Source organism: Neophocaena asiaeorientalis, unplaced genomic scaffold (assembly GCF_003031525.2).
Source record: "Neophocaena asiaeorientalis asiaeorientalis breed wild unplaced genomic scaffold, Neophocaena_asiaeorientalis_V1.1 scaffold383, whole genome shotgun sequence".
Taxonomy (NCBI): Eukaryota; Metazoa; Chordata; class Mammalia; order Artiodactyla; family Phocoenidae; genus Neophocaena; species Neophocaena asiaeorientalis.
This window is the reverse complement of record NW_020173940.1, coordinates 193,442-212,172: the sequence shown is the minus strand read 5'-3', so window position 1 is coordinate 212,172 and position 18,731 is coordinate 193,442. Positions and strand designations below refer to the sequence as shown.

Below are 18,731 nucleotides of genomic sequence, written 5' to 3'. Positions count from 1 at the left end.
ATGTTAATAGAAGAACATTAATGCAGATCTTACAAAATGACAGACTTTCAGAAAGCTCTCAGGAAGGATGAAGGGCCAGAAAACCTAGAGGCCCTGATCTCTATAAATTTGCTGTAGTGTCTTTGTCACCTGTGGATAATAATTGTGTTAGAAGCCATGTGATCAGGGAGAGCCCAGCTCAACTGTACAATTAAGAGGAGCTGGGAGTTGGGAGGAGGTGATGTCTAGCCTCCTAAAGCTCACTCTGGACGCCCCACATGGTAGAAGAAAGTGCATCTGTCAGGGTATAATAGCAGTAGAAGCAGTATCAAAGAAGTAATAGTAGTAGCAATAGTAGTAGTAGTAAAAGAGTAATAGTATTATTACTTAGTAATAATTATTAGTATAATTATAATAATAGTAGTGGTAGCAGTAGTAGTAGTAGCAACAGCAGCAATAGTAAGTAATAGGAGTAATTAAAACAGTATCAGTGGTATCAGGAGCAACAACTGACATTTATTAACTATGTGCCAAGCACTGTTCTAAGCTCTTCATGTGTTTTAACTCATTTAATTCTCAAAATAGCCCTTAAAACATGAGCTATTCCCATTTTACAGGATATTATCTATGAGAACATTATTCATCAAAATCAGCAAAGGGACTAAGGGCAAATTGGTACGCAGTGTTCAAAGCTTAGAGATGCTGGTTATCATCTGAACAGAGCAGAACAGGAGCTTCTTAGCAATGCTGCCTTTAAAGCAACAGAAGTCCTCAGGGGACTACTGACATGGACAGTTTCTGATGCTAGAGAGCAGAATATATAGAAAGCTCTACAGTCCTATGTGCTTGGGGTCTCAGAACCTAGGAGCGAAATATAACTTAAAGTGAAGCAGCAGAATGTGTTTATCCTAAAGATGAAAAGTATAAGAAATGATTCAATCGCATATAAAAATTTATATTGTAAATTGGAAAAAGGGAAAAAAAATCTCATAGTGGTTAGGGCATTTTATGAGCTGAAGCAAATTGCTGAAGGAGGAAATGAAATCTTTTCCCTTGGAGATATTTAATGTCAGGACTAATAGCATAAGTATAGAACGACATGAATAAAACCTGGAGAAAGAAGGGATAAACTTCTAGAGTCCTTTTCAGACCTCTGATTTTATAAAGTAATTCTTAAATTTTTGGTATCTCAGAATAGTACTCATAAGGGGAGAAAGAGATCAATGTATCCAAATAATTAGGACATCAGTTTTCTTCAGCATTTCCACTTTAACAACCTTGAAGAATATAGTTTAAAAAAAAAAGGTCAAAAAGCATTAGAAACAAGTATGCTTTATTCTCGTTGTTAACTGAAATGGTAGATGATGTTTAAATTGTATAATTATAATTAATTTGTAATGTGGTACACAAAATTTAAACAAATATATCCCTCTCACAGTAACACTGTTAGAGGTAAAACAAAGTAGAGTGATTTTGTACTTAAAAGCAGTAAAATTAGTGATCCATAGACACTTCTTTTCATGCAAGTTACTAATCTTGTATTGCACTTTTGTGTTTGGGAAATGCTCAAATTTTAATTCAGAATCATATTTTTTTAATTGCCATACTGTTTCTTTTACACATGAGATGATTTACAATCTAAGTGATATGTTCTTCAGAAGAAAAATGACTTAGATATAGCACCACAAGTCAACATGAACAGAAAACAAATGATGGTTTTGTCTAGTTTAAGAAAAAATTTCCCTAGCCTACTAATTTTGGAAAATACTACAAGAACATGTGAATAAAAATATGAAATATAAGTTAATGTTGATCCACTGTTTGATATTTTATATTAAATACTCAATAAGAACCAAGGGGTGTATTAACTAGGATATTAATTAGAATTTCTCTAAGGAAACATTTTGAAGTAAATGATCATAAATCTCGTGCATGTAAACTCCTTATCATATGATAAACAATAATGAAAAGTTTATCTAAATTTAACATTTTCAGAGGCTTACGTTTTGCCTGGATTATATAAACTTGTGAATATAGTTAGGAAATACATTTTGCTATTCCAGCAGGTCTGGTTCTAAATCAATGTCCTACCACTAGCTAGCATTGTGACCTTGGATAGATTAATACCATCTCCGAGTTTCTGTTTCTTCATCTGTAAGATGTGTATAATGATAGTATTTACCTTAGTGTTCTTGTGAAGATTAAATTAATTAGTGAATTAAATGCATGGCACAGTAACTGGTATTTAATATGTCCATGAAGATTATATTTTTAAATTATCATATGATTTAAAATATATCTGATAATAACACCATATATTTTAGGTTAAGTATTACAGGTTGGACATTTAGAGAAAAGGTATATTTGCTTAGTAGTTCTTTCTGGTGTTGAATTTCTGTATAAATTTGCTGTACAAACCAGGATGAAAAATAGTTTCTCCATCTCCACTATACATGTTTGCACATAATTTCAATCTTGTAGACGTGGGAATTTGTACTGTAGCCTAGAACATGTCTAGACTCTATAGTAAAATATACCTGACTTCTATTTCCTGCTCTGGAACCTAATGGCTAGGCACAGGATAAGTCACCTATTCCATCTCTGACCTTCTCATATGTAAAATGAGAGGACTGATATAAGTTGTTTGGAATTATTGATATAACCATGTCAAGAATCTCTATGTTTTATATACAGCAGGCTTAATACTGGATGAGTAATGTGTCCACAGCTCCTTTTTATTGCAACATGTGTTTGATCATGGTAGGCTTCCTTTTAGTTACAATCTCTTTTTATTAAAGAAACACAAATGAAAAGTAATTAGAAATAGAATGTGGAATATTTTGAATGAAGTTTTGCACTCACTGAATGGAAGAAAATGGTTTAGAACATAGTTTTCTTTACTTAGGCCTAAAATGGACATGTGCTATGATGTCATTTATCAAACATAATTCAGTTCAGTTAGCAAATGCAATGCCCACTATATGTAAAACATCATGCCCAATGCTGATAGCGGGGAATACATGTAAGTAGCTAGATAAAGCTCTGCTATTTAGTGATTTAAAATCCAGTGATGCACAAAAATGCAGAGTTTAAGATAAGCAGTGAAAGTGTTTGAAGAGATGCACTTTCAGAGTACTATGAATTTGGAAGAGAAATATAGATTTGTTCAAACTGGGATGAATTGGGTATCTTCTTTATGTAGCTGACCTACAAAGCGGGGGGAAGGCTGCTATGAAGTCTGAGTCTTTTGAAAACAGCTTGAGCAAAGAAACTCAAATTTGAGGAAGCTTAGAGCACGTTCAGGGAATATAGGGTGAGCGTGTGTGTGTGTGTGTGTGTGTGTGTGTGTGTGTGTGTGTGTGTGTTTATTTGTAAGACATGGACTAAGAGTCAGAGTGTAATGGGAGATAAAGTTCAAAAACTAAAGTTGTAATTAAACTGAAGAAGGATTTGAATTCTAAGCTAAGGGTTGTGGAGCTTATTTTGTAAACACATTAAAAGCTTTTTTGACTGGGGGAATGAAAAGACCCAATTTGCATTTGAGAAAGGCAAGTCTGATGATAGTATTTAAGATATGTTTGCAGAGAGAGAGAGTTTGAAAAGAGGGAGAGCATTTAGGAAGCTATGATGCAGGTAAGAGCAAGAGACAAACTGGATCTGATCCACAGCAGTAAGAGCAGAACTGATAGAGCTGACTCAAGAGATATATTAGACAAAGCACAAGCAAGATCCGTGCCAGCTTAGAAAGCTTTGGCTTCTCTGTAGAGTACTGTTTTGCATGCATTGTCAGGCTAGTAGCCTGAAAATGTTGCAGAGTCCTCTTTAGAGAGTGTGTCGGAATAGTTGATGGATGCCCATTTACTCTGGGCAAGATGCCTAAATTTGCTATTTCTCAGTAAACATGAATTACTTGCCTTCATCACTTTGGTCTCAGAGAGGTTTTAAGGACTGATTAGTTGAGATAAAGTTCTTTAGAAAGAAGAACTATGGAACATATGGTTTTCCCGAAACAAATAAATCTTATAGGTGTCTCTAGGCCTATGCTTTCGAAGTACATTTTTAAAAGGCAGAAATTTTGTAAAGTGAAAGGTTAGTAGAAATCTCCAAATAAGTGATCACCCAAGACCAGCTTTTGCAAGGAAGTGAACATTTCTGCCCACCGACGTATGACAGTTTATAGATAGTCCCTTCAGAAAACAACCTGCTGATCAGCCCCACGGCCACATAAATGCCAACCATGGAAACATTTATTGGTTCTCTTCTGGAAACCACATGAATAAGCGAGTATGTTGAATCAAAATGGCCATATATAAATTACTTTTACTTGAGTGTCAAACCTTTTAGTTATTACTGATAGAGTTATGTGTTGTATTTTTTCCACCAAGATTTTTGTCTTTGCTCTCTTTCTTCTTAAATCATCCCTACAATTTTATGTCAAAAGATATAGCTTCATTATACTTTTACCAATGGTAAAAGCATTATACTTTTACCAATGGTAAAAGTATTATACTTTTACCAACTTTTCCTTGATGCCACCACAAATGAACATCAGAGAACATTCATTCCATAGGTTTTACTGTTTTTCGGTAGGTTGTATAGTTAGAATATAGTGAAAATAACTCAGATTTAGGAGCCTAAAGTAAGTATATTTTATTTTGTTTTTAGTATATTTTCCTATTGATTTTTTTTTTTTTTTGTGGTACGCGGGCCTCTCACTGTTGTGGCCTCTCCTGCTGTGGAGCACAGGCTCCGGACGCGCAGGCTCAGCGGCCATGGCTCACGGGCCCAGCTGCTCTGCAGCATGTGGGATCTTCCCGGACCGGGGCACGAACCCGTGTCCCCTGCATCGGCAAGCGGACTCTCAACCACTGCGCCACCAGGGGAGCCCTTCTATTGATATTCTTTATTGCATCTCTGTGACAACTAGGCACTCTCATGCACTATCTTCCTGCCAACAGAAAAGGCAGATGTGCTGGGTAACGCTATTTGGGGTAGTCTCCCAACAATCCTGCTTGTTTCCAAATTTGGCCCTTTCTATTAGCTTCTATGTGGCTCCTGATTCTTTGCTCCATCTGTCATTCTCACCTTGACCTTGCTCTCTCTCTTTCAAGCATGTAGTATAGACTTTTCTGACCAATGATTTCCATTGGAGAATAAATTCATTAAGACATCCCCTTAGGACATTTAGACAACTAAGAGGAGACTTCAACAATGTCTTAAGTTATCTTTTTCCAAATATAGCATTTAATCCCTCTTTAACACTTTTTTCTTACACCCTATCCAGTTGGCATTGTTGCATACTAGCTGGGTAAGTTACCAAACTTTCTAGTTCTTAATTTTTTCACTTATAAAATTGAGATAATAAGAATAACAACTTCAGGGGCAGAGTTGGAGAAAATAGAAAGTACATATAAGGCACTTAGCACAGTTTCTGCTGTGCAGTTAAAAGTTCAACCGTTGGTTATCATCATTCCTATTATTGATATAGTAATAATGTTATTTTTATGAAATTGCTCCTTATTGCCCCTTGTTCTGTGTTCCCAGTCTTGATAAGCGGCACCACCATTCAACCAATTTTTAGACCAGTATTCTGAATTATCCTTGGCACCTCTCCATCTGTCATATGCCACAGTCAATCAACAAATTCTGTTGATTTTACTTCTAGATATCTGTCTCAATAACTTTTCTCCACTTCTATAAGAAAGAAATTTTTTATTCGTAGTTCATTTCTTCCTTGAGCTACTACAATAGCTTTCTAACTAATTTCCCCACATTCCTTTTGTAAACTCTACAGTCTATTCTCATATTACTGCTGGAGAGATTTTTAGAAAATCCAAATCCGATCGTGTCATCCCCTGCTTAAAATATTTCAGTGGCACCTTATAACCTCTTATAAAAGATCCAAAATCCTTGATATGAACTATGGGAAAAGTACAACACAATGGGCTAGTGACATTCATCTCCTCTGTCCCCAAGCTTCAGCTTTACTGAACTTCTTTTATTCCCCAAGAGTCCCCCTGCCTTACTCCCACCCAAGGCCTTTACACACACCACTTCCTCTGCATCTAAAGCTCCTGCTTCTCCTGCTTAACGCTTACCCTTTAGTTCTGGGAACTTTTCCCCAAAGCTTTCCTGATGTTTCCCTCCCTCCCCACTCCACCCCCTGCTGATCTATTATTAAATCCTCTAGATTTTACACTACATTCATTGCATTGTGTTTACTCATTCCAGGCAAGGTGTTCTCCAGCTGATTCTTAAGCTCCTTGAGGACCATGGCAATTCCATTTTTTCACCATTTTGGCCCAAGTACATAACATAGATGAATAGATATTTAGTGAATACTTGAAAGAAATGAACTATAGTGAGAAGATAATAGTCTTTGGCTAACCATTCAGACTTGGACTCAAATCCCAGCTTGACCACTTGCTGACTCTATTACCTTGAACAAATTGTTTAGTCTCAGGTTTTGTGGGGTTTTTTGTTTGTTTTAAATCAGGAAGATGGGAGATAATTATACTCTCCTCATGATGATTAGGAAAGTTAAATAAGGTAACATATGTAAAGCACTTAATATAGTGTATTTTCTATAAATGTTACTTCTTTTTTTCCATTTATGTTTAGAGTTTTTTCTTTTTCTTTTCTTTTTGAAGTAGTAGCAGTAATTTTGATTAGTGTGAAGCATTCATGCCCTTTTATTGTATATTCTCCTAGGACATGCAGAGCAAAATTCGTTCCTTCTTTTTGTCAGTATTCTTTAAATGATTGATGATGAGCCATTTTTGTGTCTTTGGGAATGGAGGAATTATTATTCCCCCCTTTTTTTCTTCAGGAGTGAGTATTATTTTCTTTGCTGTAAGTTGAGGACATGATGCTATGGTTAGAACTACCAGAAGAAAAGGAATTGTCCTTTTGCTGATTAATTTGAGTGGTCTGATTATGTGGTGCATTGGTGCTGACTCACCCTGAGTGAATAAATGTATTTCATTTTCATTTCCTCCTATGATATATGGCTGGGCTCATTCTTCTTACAGAGGTCTTTAAATTCTTCAAGTATAAGCTTTAATGCAAATCTTGTGTGTTTTGAAAATGTCTCTTACTTGGTTTTTAAAGGTAAAACAGAATAAAGGGGTTGAAGAAGTGACTCCTTCAGTTTTAAGAACATTAGAATAAAATCTTCACCAGCTGTCCATTTAGAAATTAGATTTCCTTTTCTCACATGGGGCACTGTGTGTGTTGGTTATCTTTAGAGCCAGAATTTAAATGCTCAAAAAGCTTTGAAGCTAATTCTCCACTAAGAAACATCTGAGAGGTTGAGTATGACACCGTTCCTCCTTGATTCTGCAGTCAAGCAAATGTACTTCATTAAATCAGTCTGCACTACGATGAGATTTAAAACAGTAATGACAGTTCAGATTCACTTCATAGAGTAAACTTTTCTAAAACCATGGATTGTGATGGTTGAGAACTGGATTGTTTTTCTTCTGACGTATATGTGTTTTTTGTTGTTTGGTTGGTTTGGTCTGGTTTTGCTACTAAGTTAATTTGCTGTATTAAGGTTCATCTGCCTCAGAATTTGGAGGGTTTTAGCATTAAAAAGCTATAACCAAAATACAAACAAGGAGTGCAGTGTTACAAAAAGTGCATTTAGGACAAAAGCTAGCGTTTGATATTTTAGGTATTCGATTATATCTTTAGCTTCTTGAGTCTCCCAAATATTCACTCCAGAAAAAAAGTGCAACTTGTTACAAGTGGAATTTTTCCTGAGTTCTGTTTTTTTTTATACCAAATCCTAAAACATTTCCATTCCTTTCTTGTGTATCATCGTCTACCTGCTCATTAATACCATCTTCTTGCCTGCTTACAAATAAAATTCCTTATCAATTTCCATTTCTGTGTTTCCTTGAACAGTTGATACATTCTGCTTTATTTTAAGATCATTTCTCTTTACCCCCAATTCCTGTGCATCTACAGGACCTCTGATTTTTATAGTCCTCTAAAAGAGGATGCTATAAGGTAGAAAATCATTATATACTTCTTATACATACAGAATAGTAAATTGTCCTCCTTTTTCTCAATAATGTAAAAGAATTAATTACATTACAAAATCACATTTTGAATTGTCATTTACTTCCTTAAAGGATACAGTGAGGCCAAAGAAACTTAACTTAGGGAAGAAATCTGGAAAGTGTTTAAGTTCAGGAGGCAACTTGATTTCTGAGTCACATTCAGATTGGTACCACTTCTTTTCATTGCTGCATTTGAGAAAGTAGTGTCTAACAGTTAAGTTTGGACTATTAAAGACAAAACTAATAAAAATGAAAACAAAAAACAGGAGTCAGGGAAAATACTAATGGTTCTAGAGCACTAATGGAAAAATGAGGTAATAAGTCAAGAGAGCTATATTACATTCGCTTTGAGAAATGATAAAAGTGGTGCCCCAAACCACATCACAGTGAATGCAGTAACTCTGTGATGTTTTAAAGGTAATTTTGACAGGGAGGGTCCAGAGATAAAGAATGAAAATGAATATAAAGTGCCAAATTTTGTTAGGCCTTAAAGTAGATGGTAATAAAATTTCCTATAGGGAATGTCTTAAAATGTAGCATACTAGAAATTATGAGTGGTCCCAAAGGAGTCTTATTTTTCCAGTTGAAGTACCTGCTACTGATCTGAGATTTAACAGTATGTGGTGGTCCACATAAACAGGTGGTTATGAAAAATTTAATTTCCCTGCAGAATGAATAAATAATAATGACATGCAAGTAAATGTAGTATCACATAGTTCACATTGTGATGGTCACATAGTGAAGGTAGAATTCAACTTTATTTCCCCAAATGAGTATTTGTTGCATGCCTACTGTGTGGCTGGCACAGCTGTAGGTTTACTGTTTTAGCCATCTGAATATGTATATGGAAGGTGGATGGGGCTTACATATATAAGCACAAATACAAAAAATTTTTTGGAATTTTTGAAGAATCACAAATATTACTTCATATTTTAAAGTGAGAAAGATTAGCAAATATTAACTACTTTAAAAAATTCCCTAAAGTGTATGTGCTCCAATTTTACCATAGACAGTTGACTTACCTAACATTGTAGAGTCACTGTTAGACGTTCTCCTCTCTTACTCTCTTCTTCTTCATACACACACGCACACACACACACACACACACACACACACGATCTTCAAGTGGTCATTTTTATATTGGTTCTCAATAATAAAAGTTCAGAACAATTCCTTGACATGTAACTCAATTTAAGTCATGCTTGTGGACGCCTAAACTGATATGATGCATACATGTTGTTCTGGTGATAATGACTCAACATAAGTACAGGGGTTCTTGATGTGGATTCCACAGACAGGCTGCAGTATCTGCTCACATGCATTCTTCTGAGGAGAATTTTCATTGCTTTTCTTGGTTTCTCAAAAAGGCATTTACCTCTGAAAGGATGAAAACCAGTATAATAGAGAGAAAGCCTAAAAAGCCAAGAGAAAGGGAGAGTTCACACATCTCTGTGTAGCCTCTCCCAAATTCCAGACCTCTGAATTGTACTTTAGGAAGAACTGGATAGGAGTCGATTCAGGGTTGTGCTTGGTAAGAGTCCCTGAAGTTCCTTCATTCCACAAGTAGCACACAGCCTAGAAAATAGTTACAAGGAGCGAAGATACTCAGGACCCGAATGTGAAAAATGAGAAGCCCGCCCTTTTTTTGCTCGAGAAGGAGCAGCTTTCTCCTTTCCAACTTGCCATGTATAGAACACTTGCAGCAGCTTAGACAAAACTTGCTTTTCTTAAAAAAAAAAAAAAAAAAGGTGCTCCAAAAGTGTTCAGTGCCTAGACATGTGATGCCCTTTATTATAGTCTCAGAGTTCTATATTGCAAAACGTTGAGAAGACCATTTTAACTTTGCGAAATTCAAGGACAGTTTCCACACACTGCTCTCCACTATAAAAGAATCCAAATTTAGCTCTAAGAATGTTTGCTTTGAAGAAATATTGCAGCTAAACATCAGCCAAAATCAACTAACTAGAGACTGAACTTTCAGGGAGCTGAATGAATTGATTTGATAGATGAGAGTATTTGGAATTATATATTTGACTTTTAAAACTTATGTGTCCCATCAAATAATAATTTTAGTACTATCTTCCTTAGCTCATAGAGTATTTATTTCTTAATGCTGCTCCTGGGCCATTCAGTTCAGCGATCATGTTCCAGCAGGTACCAGGTATTTTCCCTAGATGTACTCACAGTGCAGCCAAAATGACAAGCATATTCATAACTAGCTATAATGCACTGGGATGGGGACTGTAATGGAGATATTGCTATGGGAACATAAATGAGTGAGCAATATATTTTGGTGGAGGTGTGGAAGGTGTCTGTGCAGAAGAGAGGAAGGAAAAAGGACAGAGATTTGTCATCTCTGTGGGAGTATGGAGTAAAAGATTCAGGGGTTTCATACACAATTTGGTTGCATTTTAAGCTAGGAAATGAATGATGAATTAGTAGTAACTTTAATCTGGAGCAATTTTTTCAGGATTGGCAACCTGTGAGCAAATGATTTAGAAAATCTTTGGTTATAATCCTCAGACTCAAGTTAAAACAATTTTAGATAAGAGGTGTTCTGCTTATAGTATCTCCCTTAATAGTAGCAATAACCCTCTGAGGTGAGTTGTTAGCTTTATTTCAGAGAGGAAGAAATAGCTTCAGAGAGAGTGAGCAAATGGCTCTGTTTACACAGTTACGAATCACTGCTAACGTTATGGCTGATTGAATTAAATGTAAGAGGAGAATCCATGATGAGGAAACAAATTATGGAATTGATAGAAAAAAAGAATAATATCTGTGCTATGTTTCTTTTTCAGGTCCATAAAAATTGAGTCTCTGTGTTGAGTATAACATTGAAAATATCAGATCTCAATAATAAATTTTTATCATAAGAAGCCAATCAAATTGGTAACTTGAAGAATTACTTCTCACTATTTTTAAAATAGAAAAACAAATAGATCACTTTTAATAGTATCTGTTCTTTTCCTTAGCCTCCCCTATCCTAATGAAGGATCAAGAAGGAGATGGTTTCTGACAGAAAAGTGCCACCCTAAAACATGGATTAAGACTTGTCATCGATAGAAATCCTAGGTTCACAACTTTACCCAATCTGTGGCAATCAATTAGAGCTCCAAAGAAGTGATCTAGTTGAAAAAATTCCTAGGAGATCTTTGTTCACTCTTGAGTCAAAACCTTCATGAAGTTAAAAACATTTTACTCCACTTCTACTTAGTTTTGAATAATTTTGGCCTCTCCAAGGTGACAGTACTTTAAGACAACTAGTAATTCTGTGATTTTTTCAGTGGTACTGGTAATACACTCTGGCAGAAAATTTGTTGACTTTCCTCCTTTCATTTGAATCAATGCACCTTATGGACACCAGTTAATGAATTAATGTTTCTAAAATTTTGCATTCCTCTGAGATATTTTGTAGCATTGGGCAAAAACATGTGCTCTTCCAGACCACAAGTTATAAATGGAGAAAATAGTGCCTTTTTTTCCAGTATTGTTGCATACTGCGGCAGTCACTTAGTGTGTGCAACATGCTGGGTGTTATCATCATGATACAGTATTGGATTTCTTTGGTATATTATAGAGCAGAATATTGAACAATAATAAGATAAAACAGCTTTTCAAACAACCAGTGTTAGTCATTGATAATTACGAAATTTTGCCAGATAAACTTTTTTTTTCTCTAGCCACTTCGTAAAGAGTCAGTGGGAAACAAAATGCTCAAGTGCAGAAAGCACTAATAGAAAGAACAAGTGTAGTCATGACTCTAGGGAATGACATAGTTCAACAACTGAACATACTTTTCAGAAATTATTAGACTCATAACTAACAGTTATACTAGTTTTGTTTGAAAATATGGTAGCCATCCCATTTTGGAACATAGGATATAAGTAAGTCATATAATTTTACTGTAATCTTCCAATGTAAGTTTGTACTGTTAGCAATGAAACAACTGGCCACTAGTGCATTTTTGATAAAGCTAGATAAAATGGAAATTTTGTACAAGACCTTCATTTCTGTATTATAGACAGGGAATCAGAAAGTCTTTAGAGTAACAACTTTATTGCAATAATGTATTACAAACATTGTAATATCCTCAGTTCTTTAATATCCTTGGTTCTTTACTAAATCTACCCCCTCCCCACTATGCAATAAAAATATGTGATGTACTTTCTTCACGGCCTATAAAAAAATAAATATTGCAACAAGTAACTGTTAGTGTTGTTTGTGGAGTCTCACTTGCATACAGATTCTTTCAGGGGAGGACAAACAGGACTAAAGATTTAATAAAGACATTAAGCTGAATCAGTTATCCTAGGATTTCAATATGGAATTATTTTTGTAGGTGTGGGTGATAATCACATTTGCTGGGCATTTTTTTACATCTTTTCTTTCAGAAGAAAAAAAAAAAACCAGCAACATACAATCAGGTATTCTTAAGTTCTGTACTAATTCTAACGCTTTCCAGGACTATGCTTGTTTCACTAATGGCTAAGATTTGTATTAGTTCGGTATTAGCCAAATTAGTTGGTAGTAGTATTTTCACACATTTAACTAGAAAATTATATACACACATGTCATTTTATTCTATAAATTAATACTGTTCTAATTGTATAATATAAAGAAAATGTCTCTTAGTATTTAAGTCTAAAGCAATCAACACTTTAATAAACCTTGATCCTGTAGGTAAGAGTTCATGCACTTTTCATAGAGGAAAAATAGAGTTTATAAGGGTCTAATTATATATACAGTAACTTTGATTCATGGCAACTATTTTATCTTGAGTCAAATAAGCTACCCTTATTTGAATAGTTTGGGGGAAATACAACTAGTATTTTTCGAAGAAATACATTTTTATTAAAATTTCAGATTATTCATTTACTAACATTTTTGGTGCATATACCAGGTACACTACTACTATGGATACACATGTTTTTTAGAAGTTAAACATGCCAGCTCAGAAGCCACACACTCTTTACTAGAAAATTGCTTTAGTTTTCCATGCTACAATTTCCTTATGTATGAGAAATAGTGTCTTATCTACTTCATAGGGTTATTGCAAGTATCAAATGTATAAATACATGTAAAAGGTATAGAATGGGGCATGAGCCACAGTATGATCTCAATAAATTATATCTATTATTAGCTATTATTATCTCATTTAATCCTCACAAAAGCCTATTGAGTACTTTATCCCATTTTACAAGGAGCCATCTAGTCAAGTATCAGAATTCACATTAACACTTAGAATTTTTTGAATTCAAAAATCATGTTATTTTTACTATGCTGAGGATGAGAGGGAATTTCAGAGCAGAACATGTTGGTATAGGAATGAGAATTTTTATGATTATGCTGAAGAATTAACTTTGCTTATTTTAGAGTTATGGGTAAATAATATTAAATAATAATATTAAATAGTTGTGAGGCCAGTTTAGAGAATATCTTAAATGAGAGCCATTGTAATTTGGGATTTTTTAAACGCAGGTATTTAAAGGCACTGAGAACATTTGGAAATGTCTATAGGTGACAGAAAAGACAAATTTCTTTGGAAAAGGACAAGATTAGCAAGAGAAGTGAGGATGACCTTGCAGGAATCTTGATGTGAAGTCCCAGCCAGACTAAAGTGACATCAAAACAATGAAATCATGTTCAGAACACTATAGTTATTTCAAAGAAACAAATGCTTTGTGATAGACTGACCATGATAGGTGAAGAAGAGGAAAAAGCAGCTTACTTTCTAACCTGGGAGTCTGGCTTCATTCACTTAGGATGAACAAATCAAAACTGAGCACCTCCTATGTATCTTCCATGGTGTTAAGTACCATAAAGTAAAGTGGAAGAACTAGAACTTGAACTCGGGTGTTTCACATGGTCTTTACTCTTAATTTCACTGTACTGCCTCCAACCTGTGGGTGGCACCATGTTCAGCTATTTTGAGTCTCATTCTAGAGATAGGGAGAATGGGGCTCAAAGATGCCTCAAGTTATTTTAACCATAAGTAGAAGAATGAGTGCTAAAATTCAGAACCTTTGCAGTCTTGTTCTGTGCTTCATGACTATTAAATACTTCTATAATTTTTTCAGTGTAAGGGCTAATCTCTCTGGAAAGATTACTGTCTACTTGCGTAAAGGCTGTGCTGTATGTTTGGTGACACAATTGTTCCATTTGCTTTGCCTTTTTTTTTTTTTTCCTGGTATATAATTATCTAGCTAGGCTTGAGGAATTTTCTCTTCTTCCAGAGGCGACCCTCTCAAGTTGTCAAAGGAGGAGCCTCCTTTAGAGGAATCTTGTTCTTTTAGGGCTTCTGCTGAACACTTTTGATTCTAGAGAACTGATCTTTGTTCTCCAGAAATGATTTAAAGAATAATTTATCATAAAAATTAAATAGATTACACTGTAAAAATCACAAATTATTCCTGTAAAACTGTAGAGGAGAGCAAGCACAGAAAATTATAGTGTAAAGTTTTTAAGTAGCTTCTGATTAGCTGTAAGCTTATATTTTAAATGTACCATTCAGTACCTTATAATTAGGCATAAATTAAATAGCCACTGGTAGGTACATGGTAAAAAGATTAATACTGCAACTAGTAGGCATTTTTGCTGTCATAGTTTTGATACATTTTACTGTAAAGTGGGGTGGATTCTGTAGAGTGGGAGTATCCATCACATGATTATTGGAGTGGCAAAATATTCTTTCAGAACGTGAGCAATAGACTTTACCTAGTTGCTACGTGGTTGCCGATTTGTTCATTTCTTAGAAAATGAGAAGTCTTTCTTTCAAAAATGAGATCCTTGGAAGATTTCACTTATTTATTTTCATAGGAGACCTATTCCTCCAGTAGAAGGGAATGTTGGCCTTATGATCATAGCAAAACTAAACTCTACTTTGCTATTTTTGTAGGAGCTTTCTTGCTTATTTTAGGTTACACACTTGTTCCTCATTTTAGGGTTGGTGTCAAATCAAAATAATATTTCTATATCCATTCTAATTTTGAAGGTTCTTGGCACCTAAGTTCTTTCAATATTATCTTAGAAGTCAAAAATACTTAAAAGTATTTTTTAAAAAGCAACCCCTCAGTATTCTGACATGAAGAAAAAGGTTCAGTTGCTTTCCAATTACGCAGATTGTTACTGCTTAAGCAACTAGGATTCTTCTGAATTAGACTTTGGATCTCATTGGGCAAAATACCATAAAATTCTTAAGCCAGAATTCAGTAAGACTTAGATTCACTCTCCAGACATCTCTGCTGGGATGAAGATGATGATTTCTATCCTTTTGGTTACTTTTAGGATTAACACAAAATGGAGGAAAGACTATAACAAAGTTATAGTTTGGCAAACAAAGTTTAAGAGTGTATAGCATTGTCTGTTTTTGAAAAGGGTTTCTCTCAAGAATGTAGCTGACCTTGGATATGTTAAAGGAGGTCTAGCCAATGTAGACTTACTACTTGCTTCAAATGCAAAATGTAAATTTGCATATACATGTATTCTTCCTGGATATTATAAACATGGCTAGAATTTACAACAAAAAAGAATCACTAGAAAGACTTTTGTAAACTTATTTTTTTAATGTTTCCATTATTGATTTAAACAAATCACAATTTAGCAATATGGGTAGTTTTATATTTATATACTATTGAGATATTTCTCTTACATTTGAACAGTCATTCCTTCTGGAGAGACATGGAGATTCTGCTGCCTTCCTCAATGCCAGGTGGGATTGTCCTGTCTTAGAAGAAATCCTTAAGGAGTGGGAAAGGAAGGAGAAAAAAAGGAAATCATTCTCTTTCCTTCACCACTGCCCATACTTTCCAAAAGAACCATCTCTAGTTCTTAGTAGTTCCTTATACAGTATGGAAATGGAAAGAAAGTAAACACAGGAGGGATAGAATATGTGGAGAGAGGGGAGCCAGGGTAACTAGGAGAGCAGAATGGCTGGCCAAGGTAATCTTTCTCACTCTTTTACCAGAGGACTCCCATTGGCTATGCTTCTCCTTTTCCTGATAAACTTCCACTGCCCTTGTTGTTATTGTGTCTTTCTTTCATCTGTAATAAAGAGCTAGAGGAGAAGGGAGAGGAAAAGCTGGGAGGCAGAAAAAAAAAAAGAGGGTGTGCGGGGAGAAGGGCAAACTCAAATTTAGATTGCCTTAAAACTTCCATTGCTGCCACTTCTTGCCCTCTGTCCCTACTGTTTCATCATCGTAGGCTGAAGATTGACTTTAAGTGGTGAAGGAAAGAAAGAGGAACCTGGAGACAGGAAAACTCTGGTCTCCCTCAGTATCCACCATTCTTCTTCTATTTCCCTGCCTTGTCTGACACCTTACTTAGAGCAAAGCCTCTTAAATCCTAAGCTTCTGGGAGGGAGGTTCCTTAAATGAGCTTCACAATGTTCTTTACTCCATGAAATTATTAGTTTGGGGTGTCTTTGAGGGTTTGGACAGAGAGAGTGCATAGAATTGACTAGATTCTTAGATATAGCCTGGACTTCAATTTGGTTCAGTGTAACCTAACTCACGTGTGCTTTTTAACTCTTTTCCTTGTCTTCTCTCCAGCTCTTTGTCAACCCTTATTTTGCTTCTGTGGGTTCTCCTGAAAATTTAACCACCATGTGTACAAAGTTCTTTCCTTTGGAAAATGTTTACAAATGATAAACAAAGGAAGTTTCCAGACAAAGAATTTTAAGATTAGAGACAACCTATAATATATATTAAAATAAAATGATAGACAAATCAAAAGCTGGATTGAGGTAAGATATACTTTATCTCCCCTGCCCCATACACAAAAGAATTTTGAAAAAGAAAGAAAAATATTTTTAAATCCTTCATTTGTAATCTTGAAGCATCTGAACTAAATATTTGAATGCCTAGAAAGGCCATGGGTTGCTATGTGCTCTTGGGATCACTCTACTCATATCCTTTGTAAACTCCCCATGACTGTATAAATATTATCAGACAACCTTAGAATTAGATGCTTAACTTTTTTGACCAAAAGATTTCCAGGGCTAAAAGGCCCTTTTCACACAATGTTTCTCTTAAGGTTTAATGAACCTGGAAACAATAAACTCTAAAAAGAAAACCAGGGACATCAGAGTATTTTTCTATCGATTTTTCACCCTTATATTCTTGAGCCACTTTCTTTTCTTGATTTGAAAGGAAAAAATTTCTCTAAAGGTTCTTCTTTCCAAAATATTGTGATATTCATGTTTTCTGGCACTGGAAGAGATTGAGTACTCTACACATAAATTTTGGAATACTACATACAATGCATGTATTATAAATACTAGGAATGTATATACAAACACCATTTAAAATTTTCTGCTAATCTCATTAATGATGGAATTGGATATTGAGCAAATTACAAGGAGTAGATATTACAGTCCTGACTTTTAATAAATATTTCAGAATTGCTACTTTTAAAAGGTAATTCATAAACCACTGCATTTATATATCTCTTAATAATTCCACTATTTCTCTTTCCTGTGGAGACATGGTAGTTGTTGTGTGGACCATTATACAAAGCAAAGGTAGATTAATACTATTAGTTTCTGAAACAGTTAACCAAAAGTATTTATTAAAACTAAAGTGTGTTTGTGAGGGCATGCAAAAAAACAAGCCAGTGCCAGAGTGCTCTGGAGTTGGCCTCCAGAAGGGAATTGGCATGACAAGACCCTTAAGAAAGGAAGAAATGAATCTTTAATCTTTATGACTTAGTGACTTACATTTCTCCATTTATCCTCAATATAACCTTCACACTGGACAAAAGCGAAACATTCTCAATGCATTTATGTTGATATTTTTAGTTACAGAAAAAAATCAAACGTAATATGATTGCATTCTAACCTTTGGTTGGAATCTGAATCTATGCTTCCATTTCATGCCCAACTTCAGATAATAAACATTAAACCAACATCTTGGGACTTCCCTGGTGGTCCAGTGGTTAAGACTCCTTGCTTCCAATGCAGGGAGCGCGAGTTCTATCCCTCGTCAGGGAACTGAGGTGCCCCATGTGGCACAGCCAAAAAAAACCAAAAAAAACACCAACATCTTAAATTGTTTCACACTATAATCCTGTCTGCAAAAAGTCTATTTTGCTCTTTAAAACTTAATATTAGGTGTCAACCATTCTTCCCACCATCCTTCTCTTGGTTGCCATGTCAGTAGATGAAAAGAACAAAAGCATCTGCCTGAAGCAAATACACTGCAGTTCACTGTCAAACAGACATTCCCAAGAAACCAAACAAAACGACTAAAAATGAGAGGCATGTTTTATTAAATGTCTTCTACACTTGCTTCCTCTATCTTTTAGACCTGTTTACCAAAGCCCATTGGATATCCTTCATTTCTTTAAAGCCACCAAAGATATGAGCTAGTCGTTATTTTTGTCACTGCACTGGACATTTGTCTCATACCATTAAATTATTAAGGATAATGGCCTAGCATTAAAAAATAATAATGTTCCATATATGTAGGGGATCTCCATGAAAGTTCTCCAGCTGAAAAAAGGTTATAGTTGCTAAGCAGGTTGGTTACTTATTAAGCTAGCATTGTAAATAAAAAGAATATTTAAACAGCTGGTATCTCTGTGATCCTACCATTAATCTTCTCCAGAAAGACTGTGACAAGAAGTGATATTTGACAATAATTTTAGAAAATGATAGTGAAAATTAATTGATTATGCAATTTACATTTAACT

General features: G+C 35.0%; 1 protein-coding gene across 2 annotated transcripts in view; it reads left to right on the top strand.

Moving 5' to 3' along the window:
• The window catches only part of ALCAM (activated leukocyte cell adhesion molecule), a 199,057-nt gene that overhangs the window by 29,731 nt on the left and 150,595 nt on the right, over positions 1-18,731 (top strand). The gene's annotated exons all lie outside the window — the stretch shown is intronic.